At 43.6% G+C, this 21196-nt stretch overlaps 1 protein-coding gene and 1 pseudogene across 3 annotated transcripts in view; one reads left to right on the top strand and one right to left on the bottom strand.

The window, feature by feature from the left end:
• RBFOX1 (RNA binding fox-1 homolog 1) overlaps positions 1 to 21196 on the bottom strand; it is a 1043447-nt gene that overhangs the window by 574822 nt on the left and 447429 nt on the right. The window lies entirely within an intron of this gene.
• Positions 3726 to 3818, top strand: LOC149472189 (U2 spliceosomal RNA; annotated as a pseudogene).

Genomic DNA, 21196 nt, shown 5'->3' with positions numbered 1-21196 from the left:
ATGCATGCTGCTGATTCTGTGTAATTGAATCACTAATTGAAAGGGGCATGTTCAAAATAATAGCAGTGTGGAGTTCTATTAGTGAGGTCATTCATTCTTTGAAAAACAGGTGGCAATTATTGCCCTTATTTAAGGAAGGAAGGCAGCAAATGTTGTACATGCTGGTTACAGTGCATTTCTCTCTGAAATTCTGAGGAAAATGGGTCGTTCCAGAAATTGTTCAGAAAAACAGCGTACCTTGATTAAAAAGTTGATTGGAGAGGGGAAAACATATAAAGAAGTGCAGAAAATGATAGGCTGCTCAGCTAAAATGATCACAAATGCTTTAAAATGGCAACCAAAACCTGAAAGACGTGAAAGAAAGCGAAAAACTACCATTTGAATGGATAGAAGAATAGCCAAAATGGCAAGGACTCAGCCAACAATCAGCTCCAGGAAGATTAAAGAAGGTCTAAAGTTACCTGTGAGTACTGTTACAATTAGAAGATGCCTATGTGAAGCCAAGCTATCTGCAAGAAGCCCCCGCAAAGTCCCACTGTTGAAAAAAAGACGTGCTGAAGAGGTTACAAAGAGAAATGGCGCAACATTTTGTGGACTGATGAAAGTAAGATTGTTCTTTTTGGGTCTAGTGGCCGGAGACAGTGTGTCAGATGACCCCCAAACACTGAATTCAAGCCACAGTACACTGTGAAGACAGTGAAGCATGGTTGTGCAAGCATCATGATATGGGGATGTTTCTCATACTACGGTGTTGGGCCTATTTATTGCATACCAGGGATCATGGATCAGTTTGAATCAGGGGCGGACTGACCATCTGGAAACTCAGGCACTGCCCGAGGGCCCAGGGTCAGTAGGGGGCCCCATGAGATGCCCTTGGTACCTTTTTTATAGGCTTTTTTGAGTTTGGGCAAGGACATAGGGGCCCCATGATCCCCTATTGCCTGGGGGCCCCATGAGTTGTCAGTCCGCCCCTGGTTTGAATACATTAGAATACTTGAAGAGGTCATGCTGCCTTATGCTGAAGAGGAAATGCCCTTGAAATGGGTGTTCCAACAAGACACCGACCCCAAACACACCAGTAAACGTGCAACATCTTGGTTCCAGACCAACAAGATTGAAGTTATGGAGTGGCCAGCCCAATCCCCGGATCTTAATCCAATAGAAAACTTGTGGGGTGACATCAAAAATGCAGTTTTGGAGGCGAAACCAAGAAATAAAGAAGAACTGTGGAATGTAGTCCAATCATCCTGGGCTGGGATACCTGTTCACAGGTGTCAGAAGTTAGTTGACTCCATGCAGCACAGATGTACAGCAGTTCTCAGAAACAGTGGTTTGAGTTTGTAAAGAAGAATACAAACACTGCTATTTTTTTTTGAACAGTCTAATATTCACTTTTCTTCAATTTTTTTAGAGGAACAACACAAATTTGATATATTTTTCTTCATGTTTTGATTTGGAATAGAATGTGTAGTGTTCCCAATGCATTTGTGTGTATGGAAATAAAAGCTATTAGAAGGATTTTGAGCTTTATTCACCTTTTTCAACACACTGCTATTATTTTGAACACAACTGTATCTTCCCAAATGTGAGTGTATTCACAGCAATGTTTTAATAAAGTGTATTACAGTCTGCACTCAGTGGCACCTTCTCTACCTCTCTTTCTACATGTCACATTGGAGACCTGCTTTTGCTCTACCCTGAAGGCTAGCCTTGAAGTGTCTACTGTTCTGGAGCCCTCGGGGATTCTCGCCAGAATCAGCAGTGGTGTTCCCCTCCGTTCCCCCCTCCTTTTTTCCTCCCCCAACAGTGGGACTATGGCCTTAACAGGGGATATTTATTTATTTATTTTCAGGTACTTATTTTTATTTGCCTCAACTCATCTCCATGCATGGGGCATTTGTGTGTGTTGCAGTTTGCACATGTTTTACAACACATTTTACCGTGTTTGGTGCATGTTTTTTCACATGACAAAATGCATGTTTGCATCTGTGTTTGGGCTCTTACAAATCAATAGCACAGAAAGTGAGACTAGTTCATTTTAGGTGTTCAAGCACTATACAATCTGATTGTACAATCTTTTTTAGATTTACCAAAACTATAAAATAGCTCTTTCCAGGAGGAGGGCAAATGCAAAGAGTATGTTAATGAGATCAGCTGCTGAAGTATTTCCTCATTACACTAACAGTTTTCCCATCCTGAGGGCCCATTCACACTGATCCATTTTTCATTTAAAAAAAATTGGAAGAAAACTGAATGAAAAATGCATCCCTTTATATCCTATGGAACTTTTCACTCCGGATAGTTGCATTCCAATTTTGTTTTTGGCAGCTTTTACACTGCTTTGTTGCAAAAATGTGGTAAAAACACATAATGCATCCCTTTAAATCCTATAGAACTCTTCACACAAATCAGTTGCATTTGCATTTGTAAGTGTCTTGCTGCATTTTTGGTGCATGTTTGGTGTATGTTAGGGCCCTTTCACACTGATCACTTTTTCAGTTGAGAAAAAAAACAGATTATGCATTTTTACCACAGTTTTGCAATGGAGCAGTGTGAAAGCAACCAAAAATGCAACTGATAAGCAAATGACCATAATGAAGAGTTCCATAGCATTTTTCTTCTGCTTTTTTAAACCAGAAAATTGCTCAAAAGCTGATCAGTGTGAAAGGGCCCTGAAGTATGGATACCGTAATGTCATGAAGGAATTTTTTTTATAGAAGAGTCTGGAGGCTGAGGTGATATCTACCATAGAATATAGAGAACACTTTTTCTTTTCTGCAGCAGATGCTCATTAATGGTATATTGGTACATAAGGAAGCTGTAATTTAGATTAAAACAAGGTGAACTTAGCCTTTAAGACAATTAGAGCCTTCTGTTGGTGGTATTTTATAACCAAGAAAAAGAGCAAGAATGTGGAAAACCTGTTTCCCTTTCTTTCTGTTAAAATAAAAATGCCTGGACAGTATAAACATACTTAAAAAGACCCTTTTTTGGAAAATAGACACCACAAAGTGATCTTAGTTTTTTTAAAGGAATAAATGTGCTGGCATTAAGGTGGTTATTGTTTGCTATTACAGTCTAATGCCTTTAACAGTCATCCCACCCCAGACCAAGATTTCAGTTATGGGAGGAAATACTAGGCAGTATTACCCACTTGGGTTCTGTGCTCTGCCCTCCTGTCACAGAGACTCTCACATCCTGCTGCATTCTTCATAACATCAATCACAGTGGCAGCAGACTGGCAGAGCTGGGAACTTAACACATACTGTACTTGAATCTCAGTGTCTTTGGGAAAAGAGATGTACAGGACAGGAGGCTGGTGAAAGGATTGACTGCAGCAACTAAGCAATCAAATTGTACCTGCCTGCCTGTGATCTTCTACTGATGAATAATTCATTCATATATTAGTTCCTCCTTCTTCCATTGTGAGAAGAAGGGGAAGGCTCACAAATATAAACAGTTTTACTCTTCACATCTGTGATTCCTGTTATTAGCCATCACAGTGATCATATAGCACAGAACCATACTAACTGGCTCTGGGCCTTTTGCCTATGTAATCTGCTGTTCAATGACAGTGTGAGCAGAGCCATTTGTGTGTGTGGAGTGTGTGCACCAACAGTTAAAAGACATTTAATAATGTCCACTCAGAATAACCTCACTCCCTGCAGTGATTTTGGAAACACATACTATCTCCCGGGATTGGTACTTGTAGAGACAATGCAGAGATCGCTTCTCGGCCTTTTGGCTAAGATCAAGTGTAGTATCGACCTTGCCTTTAGGGGTGTCCCTGCTTCCAGCTAGGACGTTGAGAACCACTTGTATCTATCCCAGCCATTTGGTCTGTGTGGGGTACCCTCTACTCGGCCTGGTAGGATCGTCGATTAAATTCGGCTTCACCTGCTTGCTGCTATTGGGTTTGAGGCTTAGCCCCCACACAGAACGAGTTTGTGATCTCCCCCCCCTTGTTCACTCTGCGTTACTACCTCCGGGCGGTAGACGCTCAATAGCCTTTTCAAAGGCTAAGCAAGAGTGAAGCCGCCGAGGAAGAAGAAGGAGAAGGAATCCGCTGAAGATCTCTGGGAAGCCCTCCTGAGAACTCCTCTGCGACAAGATGGGGAAGAATAAGCAAACCGTGAAGAAGCCACTGACCGCCGCCCCTGCCAAGACCCCGGGAGAAGCCCCCTCCGCCTCCACCTCCACCTCAGAACGCTCCGGCCCTGCAGAAGGTCTCCCCCCTCTGGAGCCCTGGATGAAGCAGACAGTCGTGCTGCGGCTGAAAGAGGTGGAAGGCAGAATCCCGGACATGACCCCGGAAGTCTTCGGCAAGAAGATGATCCTTGAACAAGGATTTAGCAAAGCAGAGACCCTGTCGGTGCAATCCTTCATGAAAGGTATTTTCTTCGTAACTTTTGTATCATTACAGGTATGCAGAAGGTACTGGGAGACGGTGAAGACCTCTGGGCCCGATTCCCTTTTCCGCAAGTTTATTGCAAATTCTCCCATTCAAAGGGACGAAAGGCGGATCACGGTATCCATGGGGAACCCTCACGTCCCTGGAAGAGACATCGCCACCTATCTCCAAAGGTTTTGCGTCGTGTTGAAGGACCCAGTCCGGATACTAGACGCCAACGGCTTCTGGACAGGTAAGTGGTCTGTGTTTTGCAGATTGCTGAGAGATCGTCCCGCTGGAGATCTCCAACACCTGCAACAGTGCTTTTCCCTGGGAGCGTCAGCAGGACTCCTACATTACCCGGATCAACCCCAGTCATGCCGCAGGTGCGGACAGCCGGGGCACGAGGGTAAGGATTGCCATGTGCTTTCATGTAGGTTCTGCCGGTCTGCAGGTCACGAGACCAAGGATTGCCCGAGGTCCAAAACCTGCAACCTCTGTGGACGGTCAGAGCACGTCTACAGGGACTGCCCAGAGAGAAGCAGGACGTACGCTGGGGCCCTGAGCAAGGGCCCTGCTGCCAAACCAGCACCACAGAAGCCTCAGAAGGACCCAGGTAAGAGGAACCCCCCTCAACCCCCCCCCCGGACCCTGGTCCCCCCGCCCCTGGCCCTCCTGCCCCCCCCCCCGCCCCTGGCCCTCCTGCCCCTCCCGCCCCTGGCCCTCCCGCCCCTGGCCCTCCTGCCCCCCCGCCCCTGGCCCCCCTGCCCCCCGCCCTTTGCCCCCCTGCCCCACCCCTCCCAGGCCCGGTTCCACCCCCCCTGACCTGTCCTCACAGGAGGATTTCCCGCCCCTTCCCCCTGCCACCCCCGTCAGCAGCTCTGCGGCGGGGATCAGGAAGCGGAAGAAGGAGCAGGCTAGCCCGGCGGCGGAGGAATCCTCCTCCGCCACCAAACGGCCTGCTGTCCTCCAGGATGCCGCAGGTCCCGACCCCGTGGGGGAGGACCTCGACACACTGGAGGAAGAGGAAGAGGTGGAAGAAGAGATGGCTCTGACCCGGTCGGGGCCAGATCTCTCCACCGACTTCGATGAGGTCCTCAACGAGGTCCTCAACCAGATCGGACTGAGCCAGGACCCTGGCCAGACCGCAGAGGTCGCCCCCCCTCTCCAGGGGAGGTAAGCACAGCCCCTGCCAACTAACCCCTTCATCTCTTTCCCATGATGGCTGAGATCTCTATCTTTTCCATTAATGTGAGAAGCATCAAGGATGTGTCTAGGAGGCAGACTGTGCTGACCTTTCTTTCCACACAGCAGAGTGATGTCTACATGCTTCAGGAGTGCGCACTTCCCCCTCTGAGGAGGTACACTCATTTGTCCTCCCAGTGGACCCACGGTCCCTCCTACTGGTCTGGGGGTGGCGATTGCAAGTCCGCAGGGGTAGCGGTTCTTATCAGGGGAGGACGTTTCACTGTTGACTCCGTCCATGAGCTCGTCTGTGGCCGCCTTTTGGTCATAGACGGTTCGTGGGCGGGGGAGCCCGTTAGGCTCATCAACGTGTACGCCTCCCCGGAAAAGAACGCACGGCTGGAACTTTTCCAAACCCTGCGGACGCAACTCGTCACAACGAGAACAGTAGTAATTGGCGGTGATTTTAACTGTCCGATAGAGGAGGATGGGCGCAGCTCCAGCATGTACGCAAAACTCGACGCCACCTCGAAGCTGCTCCGGGAGGTGATTGCGGAGGCTTCCCTGCAGGACGCGGTGGGATTCGTAGGGCGCGGTTCTGTGAACTACTCATGGAGCCGCCCCGACGGATCTGTGCGTTCCAGGATTGACTTTGTGCTCACCTCCAGGGTAGTCAGGCACCGCGGGTTCTCCATGGTTCCCTGCTTTTTCTCTGACCACAGGGCCATTCACTTTCAAGGCGATCTGGGAGAGGGCTTTGCCCCGGGCCCAGGCTCCTGGAAGCTGAATTGCACCCTGCTGGACGATGAGGAACTGCTAGAGGAGCTCAGGGAAACCTACGGTGCCTGGCGAGGGGAGAAGTCTTTCTTTCCCAAGGTAAGCGACTGGTGGGAGTTCGTGAAAGTCAAGCTGCGCAGCTTCTTTCAGGCCAGGGGACGCCAGCAAGTGTGTGCCAGGAGGAGGGAACTCAGGAGGCTGCAGCGTCAGCTGCAGTCCCTGCAGGACCTTCATCACTGTGGCTGGGACGTGAGGCAAGACCTGGAGGACACCAAGAAGAGCTTGAAAAAGCACTTTGAGGAAGAATCCAGGCACATTGTCTTCCGTGCCAAGGTGGAGCATCTAGAGAAAGGTGAGAAGTGTAACTCTTTCTTTTTCAGGAAACTCCACTCAGGACACACACCCCTGTCTGAGCTGCGCGACAAGACCGGAACACTCCAGAAGGGGAAGGAGGCTGTGATGGAAGTGGTCAGCGACTACTACTCCGACCTCTACTCAAAGAAACAAACACGGAAGCGGCCGACAGGTTCTTGTCAGGTATCTCTAACGCTATTGATCCTGCAGGTTTGTCGGCCACCAATGCCCCCTTGACGTTGGAGGAGCTGCACTCTGCCGCTAAATCCTTTAGGTGGGGCAGGACCCTGGGCTGCGACGGTCTCCCAGCAGAGCTCTATGTAGCGCTGTGGGACCTCGTGGGCCCGGACCTGCTCGAGCTGTACGAGGAGATGGTGGTGGAGGGCAAGATGCCTCCTTCGTTGAGGGAGGGATGATCACGATCCTGTACAAGCGTAAGCGGGAGAGATGTGACTTGAAAAATTGGCGTCCCATCTCTCTCCTGAATGTGGACTACAAGATCCTCGCCAAAGTCATGGCGAACAGGCTGAAGGCTGTCATCGGACAGATCATCCACCCGGATCAGACTTGCGGCATTCCTGGCCGCAGGATTGCGGACAGCCTAGCGCTTGTCCGGGACACGGTCCAATACATCAAGGACCGCCGTGTGCACGCGTCCCTGGTCAGTCTTGATCAGGAAAAGGCCTTTGACCGTGTCTCCCATGGGTTTATGTGTAGAGCCCTGCGCAGGTTTGGTCTCGGGGAAATGTTTTGTTCGTATGTGGATATTATGTATAATGACATTTGCAGTTCCGTGCAGGTGAACGGCTGGAAAACTGACCCCTTCCCGGTCCTCTCCGGGGTCAGACAAGGCTGCCCTCTTTCACCTCTGCTTTTTGTTTGCTGTATAGAGCTCTTCGCCGAATGCATCAGATGGAATCCAGAGATCGGGGGAATCACCGCACCGGGACCAGACAGACGGGAAGTGAAGTGCTCGCTCTACATGGACGACGTGACGGTGTTCTGTGCCAACCAGCGCTCCATCGACCTGCTCGTCCAGACCTGCGAGGACTTCGGCCAAGCTTCGGGGGCAAAGGTCAACTGCGGGAAGTCGGAAGTCATGCTCTTCGGAAAGTGGTTCCTGCCTTCTTCTGCATCCATGCCCTTTGGCATCAAGACAGACTTCATGAAAATTTTGGGCGTTTGGTTTGGTGCCGAGGGCACAGCCCTGAAGTCTTGGGAGGAGAGACTGACTAAAATGCGGCAGAAATTTGGACTTTGGAGCCTCAGAGACCTCACCATCAAAGGGAAGACACTGGTACTCCGCAGCGAGATTCTCCCTGTGTTGCAGTACCTCGCCCAGGCCTGGCCCCCACGGGTCAACACCTGTAAGGCCATCACCAGGGCGGTGTTTCACTTCATCTGGGGCTCCAAGATGGACAGAGTGAAGCGGGCAGTCATGTTCAAGGAACCCCTCAAGGGCGGTAAGGGCGTGCCCGACATCGCCACCCAACTGAGGGTGTTCTTTGCTTGCAACTGCATCCGCAGAACTTTGCCCAAACGGATTATGGACTCTGGCGGGAACGCAATGTCTCGCTTCTTCCTGTTGCCTCTCTGGAGGTCCCTCGGGTGGGACACTTGGGATAGTTCCATCCCCTACAACTGGGACACTCCTTGGTACTACTTGGATACCTTCAAGTTCATCAGGGAGCAAGGGCTGCATGGAGTCAAGCCTGACTTGTGGAAGCCAAAGACCATCTACAAGCTGATCAGAGCAAGCAACATTTTGGAGTCGGTTCCAGGCCTGCCTTCAGACACCTGTAAGGTGGTCTGGAGGAATGTTTCTTCCAACATTCTCACCAACAGGCACAAAGACCTGGCATGGATGGCAATCCAAGGGGGGTTGCCTCTCAGGACATTTATGCATGCCAGGAACCTGAGCAGATACAGATATTGCCCCTTCTGCATCATCCACGAGGAAACGTCTCACCACGTTTTCTGGGAGTGCTCATTTGCTCAGGCCCTGTTGGGGGCCCTGGAACCTGAACTCAAGGACTTTGTACCACAGACAGCCATCACTCACTTTGGGGTGTTGAATGGACTATTCTGTGGGACTTTTTCTCTGGAGGACATTGACGGCGCCAGGCGGGTGCTGTGTTGTTTTAAGGACGCTTTATGGTGCGCCAGAAAGCGCCTCATCCACCAGCGGGAGAGGATGTCCATTGAGGACTGCCACAGACTGATCCTCAGTCTGCTCAGAGACTATACCTTGATGGACTTTAAGGAGGAAGAGGACGTCTGAAGATTCCCCCTTCCCCCTACTCCCCCTTGCGTGTCTTTGTCCCTTCAATAAAGCTTCGGGCCTGTGTTTCCCCCTTTTTTTCCCCCTCCCCCCCCCCACACACCCGATGTCTATTGTAGACTGTAACGTTCGGTTTTTCGTTTTTGCATGATTTTGTGACTAGGAAAAGTATTGTGTATTAGGATGCTACGGTTTTTGGGGTAAGCGGTGTTATGCATGACGTGGTGGTCTGGAGATTCGTCCTCCATGCACATCACGTCAGGCATCATACCGCTGAGCGAATGTATTTATTTCTGAATGTATTTATTGTATGCTTGGAACTGTATTGCAATGTGGTGCGCTGCGTCGCAGTACAGGGTGAGATGTACCCCGATTACACGTATCATGTTGTTTTTGATGCTTCTGTAATAAAAGTATCTTTTCAATCAAAAACTTGTAGAGACAATGCAATTATGTGAAGGCTTCCCTTCTAGCCAATACTAGAAGAGCAACTAGGAGGTGGTGACACCTGTGAACTGAAGCTCTTAGTTGCTGCTGTGCATTCATTTAAATCACTAGGTCTCCTCAGTTCTGTTAAGCCTCATTCAGATAGGCAGCATGGGGCAGTAAAAACAGACAGTTGATTCTCATTTATACCACTCCTGACCACCCACCAGTAAATTATCATTGGCAGTGCACATGTACGTATATATTGTCATGGTTGAGTTACAAGTGGTACCTCTGCCAAACACACACTGTTCAAGTGAATGGGACCACACCACAACTGCAATTCAACTGCATCCAATGTATGTGGCTGTGGTGGGGTGTGGTGAGATTCCCCCCCCTCCAAAAAAAAAAATCCAGGAGGTAACTGAATTAAGCCATTCTATAATGGCTACTTAAAATACAAAGATGCAAAACCTCTCCTTTGTTAGGGCCCTACATGGATTCAAGTGGTGCTTGAAGGAGTGCTAACCAGCCTGTTTAATGCACCCCTGGGAGTTAAAAGTGGGAACTGTGACACCATGGAACAAAGTAATGGATAGAGTCAAGTACACAGCACGTCCACCATGACATTACACCCAGCTGACCAATACACCTCTCTGTATGTGACTTGTTTGCTTTATTAAAAAGAATAAGTTAGCAACTCCCCCACACACACACACATGAAAACCACTCACCAATTGCTATTTGTAGTAATCACAATGACCATTCATGAACTGTATGACTTTTGGAAGAGATGTGCACAACAGAAAAATGTGTTTTATTTCAGATTAATTCATTAAGTAAACCATTTTGTTTCATCATATTCATTATGTTAGGAATATTTGTTTTCGGAATTCATTTTGCATATTCAGATACTATACATATATTCTAACTCATTTTGGATATTCTTTTTTTCTAAATCAATTCGTATTTTTGGAAGTTATTTCAGAAGATTGGCTATATTTGTTTTAATGTGTTAATTCCTTTGGTTTCATGTCGGGAGATTACTTATGCACTCTGAGTCATCCCCGCTAGTCCAACCCACAAAGTGAAATGGAATGAGCTTATTGGACGATATCAACTGGAGTCACGTGCATTATTATTATTATCCAAAATTAATTTTGGATTTATTTGTTATGCTATGATTTGGAGATTCTGATAGATCCACCTCCATACAACCCAAACACAATAAGTAGGAATCATCAACCTTTTTCACTTTTATACCTTATTGTGTTTATTGCAATATGTTTTCATTTCATATGTAGTTCATTTTTTATCATAATGAAAAATGTTAATGCAAAAAAAAAATATTTAATGGATCCTAATCAATTCGGATATTTCAGTCTGTCATTACATTATTTACAAAAGTTACATTATTAACAAAAGGCCCAAACTATTGCATCATGTCATAGAAATGAAACAAATAAATGTGAATTAATTCATTGTTTCATTTTAATCTGTTTTGAATCAGTTGAAATTCGTTACTATTGGGATTCAGAGATCCGGATACATCCGAATCTCCGAGTAACAAAAATTTAGTAGAAATTTCAATCTGTAACAAAACAAATTGCACGTCTTTAGTTATTTAACTTTCCTCCTCCTTGCAGAAGTATCAGATTGAGTGTAATACTTCAAGACCATCCTATCATTTGCCTAGGCTCAATGCCGATAGCATATACATACTGTATAAAACTGTCATGCAACAAACATACTTGTGAGGATTATATTAAAAAAAACTTATGTGCCAGTTTTGTTCTCCTCAAGCAGCAAGAAGGAAATATAACTAAATAACATAGCATACACCTATTGGTGAAAGGCATTATTATAAAAAAATATATATATTATTGAAGATGTAGATGTTTAAACATGTCCACCCATGACTAGTTAGCCTTAAATTTATCAACGGTATTTCACCTGCCTGGTCAGTAAAAGCACATTTTAATGATTACTGGCCATCATATTTCTACCCCACTTCCCTCTAGACAAGAAAGAACAGAGCATAATGCACCTCTTTTATTACTTGCAACACCACAACCTAATCCTCAAGAATGCTAGTAGCCAAAAGTAGAAGAATTTAAGAAATTTGATCTAATCACTTAATATCAATTGTGTAAATTATCAAATATGAGTTGACAGTATTTCTACATATGATGCCTGAATGTGCAGCTGAAAAATTATATGATAGTGCAGCACTGTAGCCCCCCATGCACTGACACTGTCACTAAAGAAACAGCTGTTCTTTTACACCACTCATCTGTCACCCCAGAAAGTATCCAATGGGAAAGATGCTATGCAGTGTTGTATTCTGCAACTCACATTAAGGACACTAAAACAATGCTTCTTTCTATAACTGTCAGCTATATCAAAGCTTTACTCACTGAACAGCGTGAAAGATGAGCAGGGGAGCAGAGAGGATAGCAATTTTCTGGTCAATGCAGTTAATAGGGAGAGAAGTTACAGTATGGAGACAGAACTGAGTAAAAAGCTTTCTCTATTCTCAAAGTCTCCTTCTACAGATTACCAATGAGAATGTGTGAAAGATGAGGGGATAGGGAAAAAGTGCCAGAAATGTCAAGAATATATGGTGGGAGTTAACCATATATTTGTAGTGTCTGCACACTGTTATGTGCAATTGTTATTGAAATATAAAATACAGCAAGTTCCATCATGATGACAACTGTACAACTAGACAGTCTATGACTGTGAAATAAATAGAGCGGTTATAGCACCTACAGTTTCTAAATGGCAGTGACCTCTAGCCACAGTTCTCAGTTCTAAATCCTTGTTTATTAGATATTGAAATTTGTTTTTTTTATTGAACTTTCAAACAAAGATTACATGCATATTATGTCATAACTGGAATACCTTCAAAGATAAGGAGAAAAAAACTAAAAGAGAGACAGAGAACAGGGGGAAAGTTCCTTATGGTGTAGTAGTTTGACAGATAATTAGATGAAATATACAGAAAGAAGGTAAAATGCAATTGTGTAGTTAAATGTGTGAGGTTGCTGAGCTCCCTAATGGGGGATCAGACAACCTGGAGTGAAAGCCTGCAGGGAATATGACTGTCCCTGCACAGAGTATAGTTGCTCTCAATTCTTGGTGGGGTGATCTGGAAGATCCTATGCTTTGTGGTCTTAAGACTCCAGTGTGTTCACAGTAAGAGGTTTATGAGCCTCAAAAAATGGGAAAGTGGTGTCAGCTGAGGCACCCAAATGTGAAGGAGAAGCAGAAAAATGGATTCTTCATTGATTCGATATTATTTGCTCACAAAATAGTATAAAACACCTTTGACATGTTTTGTGGCACTACACTGGCCACTTCCTCACGATGGTGTATAAATCACTTTAAATAGCTGTGTTGTGTCTCTGGTTGCTTTGTGAGTGTGTTAGAATATTATGTTAATGGTAGGTGTGAACTATGTTTTGCTAATTTAGTTACATTTAAGTTATTCAAATTGTAGCATATGTATTATGGTTTCAAAGTGCCATGTACAATTCACACACCCTTCTTAGGGCCACAGTTCATAACAAGGTTGGTGGTTTTTTTTGCTTGGAAAAAGGAACAACCAGAAGCTGACCTTTGTTAAATTAATTTTCCAAAACTGACAGGGTCATTTTAAGTAAGGGAGACATTAAAGCAGTGTCTATTCTTGGTTGAAACTTTATTCACATCCCCATAACAAGATAGGAAGAGAAAGAGATGGCTATATTGAGGGGCCAGCTTGCAGTAGCTCCAGAAATTAAGGAATTAAAGGTTCGACCTGCATGGGTTAAAAGTGTGCAGTCAACCACAGAGTTGACATAATGGCCAGTGAGTGGAACCATAGTTATAATTATAGTTATAGTCAGACATCTGACAAACCCAAAAGTGTGTCACCTGGTGGAGATTTTTCAGATTGACTCTTTAAAACAATGCTAGGCTTGAGTAATAGAACAGGTAAGTATTGCTAATCATCTTTTGCAGTGAGCTACCATGAGTAGCTGGCTGACACATGTTCCTGTGAATTCAGCTAGGGTGAAAAGAGGAGCACAATTAAATGAAAAGGTTATGTAAGAGGTCACCATCAAGTCATCTGATTGTGAGGCAGCACTGATGTGTAAGTAAAAGGTAGAAAGGGAACTTATAGATTTAATAGCCCTGCCTACACAATTAATGTGTGTAAAAGTCAGTCCAAACATGTTTGCTTTAATGAATCGAGTTTTACATACAAGGCTGCTTGAAAAAAGGCAATATTTTTTTTTCGAAATAAGTGTTTTATTTTAAAACACAGACATATGACTGTTAACAATACAGATAACAATAAGGGATATGTACTAGAATTAGGAACAGGTACCTGGACATTACCTTCTTTAAAAGAAAAGTATGAGTTAACAAAAAAATATATAAATAAATTCACCTAGGTGAAAGCAGTATCATTCCAATGCTGCATCTATCCCCCTCCGGCTCTAAGACTGGGAACTGAGCAATCAAAGATCACTAATCACTCAGTGTTCTAGAAGCAGATAGCCTGTGACTGTCAATCATTGACTCTCTGCTCTGCCTGTCCAGTGCTCACTGGAGCCCTGAACTGTAGAGGGGTGTGAGCAGCTGGCTCAGGCTCTCAGAGGTTCACTGAGAGGCTGAGTCAGCTGCCAGTCCAGGCTTCTGGACAGATTCCGACCATATAGTTGGGAATTTTTCAGAGCCTGCACCAGTTCTCTGATGACAGCCAACAGTGGGCTTTAGTCTGCTGTCTGCTAAAAATGGATCACAGGAGTGCAGAACAAACTGCTCTCCTGTGATCCTCAGGAGAAGTGTAGCCAGAGGAGCTTTGGCTATTCTTCTCCTTTGAATGACCGGAGTCACATGTATCTCTTGGCACAGTAAGTTTATTCCTAGAGGTGGAAAAGGGACACAAATATCTTTTTTCAGCTGCACATTCAGGCATTATATGTAGAAATACAGTCAACCAAGGGTGGACTGACCATTCGGGCACTCGAGCACTGCCCAAGGGCCCAGGGTCAGTAGGGGGCCCCATGAGATGCTCCTGGTACCTTTCATAGGCCTTTTTGGGTGTGGTTTGAGTGTGAGCAAGGACACAGGGGCCCCATGATCTCTTATTGCTCGGGGTCCCCATGAGTTGTCAGTCCGCCCATGCAGTCAACTCATATTTGATAATTTACACATTGCAACAATATCCTAATCCAGATTAAGATCAGTAAAACATAAACATGTTTTGTGTAGTAGAGATGAACATAGCATAGGAATGCTGGTTTGGTTACAAAGACTGTGTGCCTTAAGACACCAGTGATGGAATCTCTGGAAACAATGGTACTAATATTACCCTGTACAAGGTTTATTAGCCCAATTGAAGTGTAAATTAAATCGGTAAAGATGTGAAAGACCATTGCCTGATCTCTAACTACCTCCAGCATTCTAGCTGGAAAATGCTGTTTATTTCCTATTGTTTTATGTTGATAAAGAAAAGGTATTCCAGTTGTTTCTTACTTCATCAACTTGATATATATACAATAATGGTGTATGTTCATGTCTAGAAAAATAATGATCTTCCTAGCTTCTGACTTCCCAAAGAGCAAGGAGCAAAAAAAGGGACAAGTCTGAGGACACCAGGTCAAAGCACTTTGTTTCTGAGCAGTCAATCACCAAGCATTAGTGCTGTCATGCAGGAGGATGGGAAGTGAGTCACAAACTTTGCAATATGTGGAAGCACTGCATATGCCACTTTGCTTCCCCACTAAAATGAAAGTGAAGATGCGATAGGAAGGTAAGTATGAGAAGTTGTGGGGACCTAAATTTAAATGAACCTGTTGTTTTGCCTTGCAAGGGCAAAGTACTAGTTCACGTTCATAATTGTATGCAGATCCATCTGATCTGTGGAGAATCATGAAATTCACACACCCAGGCATATGATTCATAACTTTCATGATTCTATGAGGATACATCACAATTTTCCATTATATCAGATTTCTGCATCAATTTGCTCATCATTGCATTGCAATATTTTAGATTCATGCTGGATAATATTCCTTGTCACAGGGCCTCAGACCATAGAAGTGGTATGTATAATAAGCAATCTGCCTAGAAATTATAATGTATGTATACAGTTGATTACCAGTAAAATGAGATCTGAAATATGTCTCAACTGAAAAGACAACCTGAGTCAATATATCTTTGTGTATTCATGTCAGGTTCACAGTAAAATATCTTGTTGACTAGGGGCAGAACAACACCATGTATAAAATACAACATTAATTTGATAAAATAGCATTGAAATTAGTGCTAATGCAGCATATCACTGTATGGATTTAGCTACAGAAAGGCCAATGAAAATTAATTGGACATTTTCACGAGGTCTTCAGTCACAGTTTAACATGCCACAGCATTGTTACATTGATGATGGACATTTTCTAAATAGAGCCTGCACTCATCTGTCACTTTGTCAAGGAATGTGCAGAATTCTATAAAATTTGTCTAAATTAGTTCATTTGCTAGTACAACTAACATGTCATCAAATCACTTTCATTACTGAGCAGTCCTGATCTTGTGTGTGTCATAGAGAATCTTAAGTACAAAGCAAGAATAATCAATATTCCGAAATGAAACTGAGTCTCTTTGAATTACCATGCTTGTGTTTTAAAAGCATATCAAAATTTTATTCACTTCTGATTAAAATATGAAGATAAAGAAATTAACCAAGGTGTCTGTTTGGTTGACAGCTGCTAATGTATTAATTAGATGTTTCTGAACCATGAAGCCTTTTACAAAAAGAACATTCTCTACTCTTCCCTTGAGAAAATTCACGTCTGCAGTGCACCTGATCTCCAATAGCCTGAAAGCAGAAGTCCCACCGGCATCCTTTGGTCTTCCACTTGACAAAATAGCCTCATTTTTATTTACTGCACTTTCCCAGCTGTCTTTACAAAAAAAGGCACATCATTAAAATGTGAATTAAGCATCATATTGAAATTAGTAATGACCTTGCAAATGTGATTGAACTCTTCACTTCAGTTTCACTTTAATTTTAGATGGCCAAAAGTGTGTGTATAATGGCAGGGTTCACTTCTCAAAATTTAGAGTTGATGGTACTGTTGGGGAAATGTAAGTGCATAACGTAAAATGTACTACTGCAAATAGAAACTTTTTTGTACTCACCTTAAAATCTTTTTCCTGGGGACAGAATCATAAGAGTAAGAATCATAGGGCCATACTTCTGCCTAAAAGAAGTAAAAGGTGCAAAGAATCCTGAAGGCAACCAGGGACCAGCCCTTGAGGCTATAACCTGTTCTACTTCACAAGTGCTTGGTATTAGCAAGAAGTCCAGTGAGGGAACCAGAGAGCATATGAGAGGTGGAAGCTGTGTCCCTCAGTGTACTCAGAGCAAAGAATTCTAAGGTGAATACAAAGATCCTATTTTCTCTGTCAAGGGAAACAGCTTAATATTAAGAAACCAAAAGCATGAAAAAAACCATTAAGACAGCCAAAAGCAGTCCAAACTGAGAGGCAGGCATGCCCAAATAACACAGGCAACTTGCTCAATGAGAAAAGATGAAAACAAAAAGGAAAGCAAAGTCAATAATTTGCCACCTGCAGAATCTTTTGGCCAAAAATAGCATCTGTAGAGGTAGAACAGTCGACTTTTTAAAAGTTAGGGAAAAAGTGTGCAGAAAACTAGGTCAATGCTTTACATATTTGTGATGATGAGGTCTGTTGATCAAAAAAACTCATAACATGCTCACTGCCCTAGTTAAGTGGGGATTTTATTTCACAGCTAGGCCTACACAAAAGTCTGTCAAATCCACATACTGTAGAAACAGTGGATCTAGAAGCTGGATAACCTTTTTTGGGACCTTGTGGAAGAACAAAGAGGGAATCCACTTGTCCAAAAGAAATATCAAAATGTAAACCCTGAGGTAACAACCCTTGGGGTGAACTGGTGCTGGAAATAGGGAACGTAACATTATATCCTTATTAAGATGAAAAGTAGAGACCACTTTGGGTAAAAATGAGGTCCTTGGTCTCAAAAAAACCTAGTCTTAATGTAAGATCAAAAGGAGCGCCTTACAGGACAAAACTAAAAATGCATTAACCATTCTGGCTGGAGTGATGGCTATAGGAAAGGCTACCTTACAGGAAATCTATGCCAGGGAGTCCCCAGGAGATTTTGATAAGGGACATTGTATCACCCACAATGCTAGTTTTTAGCCCCGGGGATGGAAGGGAATACTCTGGGGTGGCCCTTGCGGTAAAAATATGAATCAGTAGATGAAAAAAATGTTTGAAAAGAGCAGATTATATAGACACTTATCCTTTCATGGCACTATAGATCAAGTTTTGTTTTACCCTCAGCTGAAGGAAAGAAAAATATGGCATGTCAAGAAGACACCTGGGGAAATTTCCTGTTAGTGTGGATTCCCTGTTTTTTCTTCCACAAGGTCCCAGTGAAATAAGTCTTACACAAACGATGATAAACCTTATGGGAAGGAGATTCATGAGCTTTGAACATGGTCAGGATTGCTAATCTGAAATGTCCATGTCTTTCAGAACCTGGGCTTCAACAGCTAGTTTGTCAAAACCAGAACAAATAAAACAGAATCAGACACAACAGCTATGGAAATAACGTCAGCTGAAGGAGGATATACATCAGGACATACTGATGCCACTGCACCACCTAAGTTTCCACAGCTTCTGCATTGGATCCCAAGTAGCAGATCCAGTATACAACTGTTGTCCCCCAATATAGACATCTGTCATGAAACACTTTGGGATGGAGAGACCATTCTCCTGGAACTAAACATTGTCTGCTAAGAAAGTCTGTCAATTTTCTATGCGGAAATGTGCACCACAAAGAGAGCTGGAACCTGAAGTTCTGCCCAGGATTGGATATATTCCACTTCCACTGGCACTGCAACACTTCTGGTGCCACCTTGATTAATAATGTTTAGCCACAGCTGTGTGCAGTTGCACATTGATCAGGGGACCTGAAGGAAGAAAGGACCAGAACCCAGTGAAGCAGTGCCAACCAATTGCAAGCAGGGGCCCAAAACTCTGCCCCATCACAAAAGACTAGCATCCACTATAAAAAATTTTCAGTGCAGAGGGAGTAAAAATTATCAACACCAGGGACATCAGCCACCAATACAGCATAAAATATAAAGGATGTGAGAAAAGCAACGTATCCAGGGATAGGGTAGACTTGTCCTATGCTGTAAAAATGTTCTACTGTTAGCTCCTCAAGTGGAACTGATGCACGGAACTTCTTTGCATCCCTGTGTGGGTAAACACAGCCTTGCAGGGGCGTATGCTGTGTATGCCCTGTGTGAACATAGCCTCACTATGTTTTTTTTAAATTATTTTTTAAATTAACTAATTAATACACATTTTTTTGCAGTTTTACTGTTTAATATTTTGTACCCTTTTTCTTTTGTGGTGGGGTTTAGGCGGGGGGGGGGGGGGGCTTTGGTGAGATATCAGAGGTCTAAACAGAAAAGAGAAAGGGATTGAAGACAGTTCCCTTATCTGCAGCCCGATTTGCACATTACATGAATGAGTGAGGAGTCTGTAAAGAGACTCCTTTTTCATTCATAACCTGGCACATAGTAAACACTGTGTACTATGCCAGGTTAAGAGCGATCAGTAGTGATCACTGCCTGTATCGATTGAAGGAAAGGGAGGGGGCTGGCAAACACATGTTTACCAAGCCCCCTCCTCCACTGCTCTCCATCCTGACAGCTTGTGTCCTGTCCCCAAGCAGCAGTTGCAGCCGGCGAGACAGGGAGGAGAGAATGCCAGATAGCAACTCAGCAAGATGGATCCTGGAGGATCAGTTAGAGGGGGGCATTGTGGGGAAGGTCAGAGCAACAGGTTGTGTGTATGTATGTATTTTCAAAGCCCCTGTGGCTGCCATGAAGCTGGTGGGAGAGGTGGGAAGCCTCAGCGTTCCTACAGGGGATCGGGGTTGTGAGGGGGGGATCAGTGCTGGGGGGGTGAATCATAATTTAAAGGGGCCAAAAGAGTGAGGGGGCACAGAACAAGGACAGGAGGTGGAGAGGCAGACACAAAAAAGCAGCAGCATTGGTGGTATTTGCCCCATTGGCTGGGGGGTGGGTCACAATTTAGGTGAATAGCTGTGATCATCAGATTGTCATATGCTAATCACAGCTATAGGTTCAAGAATTCAAGATCACTGAAGTGATAATGAGCTAATAGCAGGGGAGGAATACAGGCCCATAGGCATATGGACCTGGCCTGCAGGAAGCAGTCCTGTAGGTCTGTACATCATACGGACCTGGCAGCAAAAGGGTTAAGCATATTTAAGGGTTTAATGACACTATTTTGTAACTGCCTGGAGTTCAGCTTTAACTAGATACACATTTTCTTTCACCTTAGTCATAGAGGTGTAACAGACTCTTAGCTAAGGTCAAATGTCAACCTCTAGCCAGAAGCCATATCACAACTCAAAAGCTATAAGGAAGAAAAAATTATTCCAAGATTCTGTAGGCTTAAAGGCAAGGGAGTATCTTGGGAGGCCTAGCTGTAAACTCAATAAGTCAAGTACCTCTTCATACTTTGTTACATTTCCTTGGGCATGTTCAAAAACATCACCCTAAACATGTAAAGTAAATAAGTTTAAATGCTGTTAGACATAGTAGACATATAAAGCAACTTCTGTAAAACATAAGTTAAGGATTATAAAGATTTGCTCACAATTTTTTTCGATTTTTTCAGTATTTGTGTCTTCTTGTAATTACATTAATTAATGAATTAATTCAGTTTATTGAATTATTCGTTTCATTTAACCATTCATAACTCCTGCAGTTGAGTACAGAGGAAGGTGAAACAAATCTCCTGGACAATTGTTTTAGCTATCCAGCAAGAAAATAAAATTCCTTCTTGGCTACCTAACTGCAGTTGGATTAGTTCCATGGAGCAGAATATTTGTTCTCTTACAAATATAATTTATAAGAATATGTTTTTTTTTGTAAAACATGGGTTTAGTTATAAAAGAGTGTAGAAAAAGCACAGTTTTTGTAAGAGTAAAGAAGCAATGCCAAACTTTACAAATTATGGATTATTCATATAAAAAGACCAAAATAAGCAATACGGAGAGGTGGGAAGCCTCAGGGTTCCTACAGGGGATCGGGGTTGTGAGGGGGGATCAGCAATAGAGCATGATGCAATATATTTATAGCCCCATATCAACCCTACAACTATAGACCATCAGCGCTGAGCAAACTATTGGCGCTTTATAAATACTGTATAATAATAATAATCACAAATAATTACAATGAAACTAAGGTTCTTGAGGGTACACAGCCAAATTCTGATATAAATTTCAGCAATGTGTGATGGCAGAATTTATTATGCTCAGTAAGAGAATAAATAGGTATTTCACACAAAAAATTGTTGAGAGAAATGAAAAGCATCCATGATGAGTGGAAGGTAAACAAAGGATTATGCATGGCTACCTGGTAGCGTTATAATGCATACCTTTTATTTATGTGCAATCCAGAAAGGTCATACTGCGGGGAAATGAAATAACTGCTGTGCTGCTACAATAAAATAATTTATATCGCTATTCTCCTGTTAATATTCATGTCAGCATTAACTTGAACACATACAAAAGATCTGTTGGACTGAAACCTTTCCCATTAGTATATATGTTTATTTATTTTATATTATAACCTCATGAAGGAATAAAGCTAACTTTCATGTAATTGAAAAGATGAGAATGCAAGCGCTGT

The sequence above is a fragment of the Staurois parvus genome, unplaced genomic scaffold (genome assembly GCF_062004578.1).
Source record: "Staurois parvus isolate SC_StPar_1 unplaced genomic scaffold, SC_StPar_1.0 ptg000022l, whole genome shotgun sequence".
In the NCBI taxonomy this organism is placed as follows: domain Eukaryota; kingdom Metazoa; phylum Chordata; class Amphibia; order Anura; family Ranidae; genus Staurois; species Staurois parvus.
This window is presented reverse-complemented; position numbering and strand designations above follow the sequence as displayed.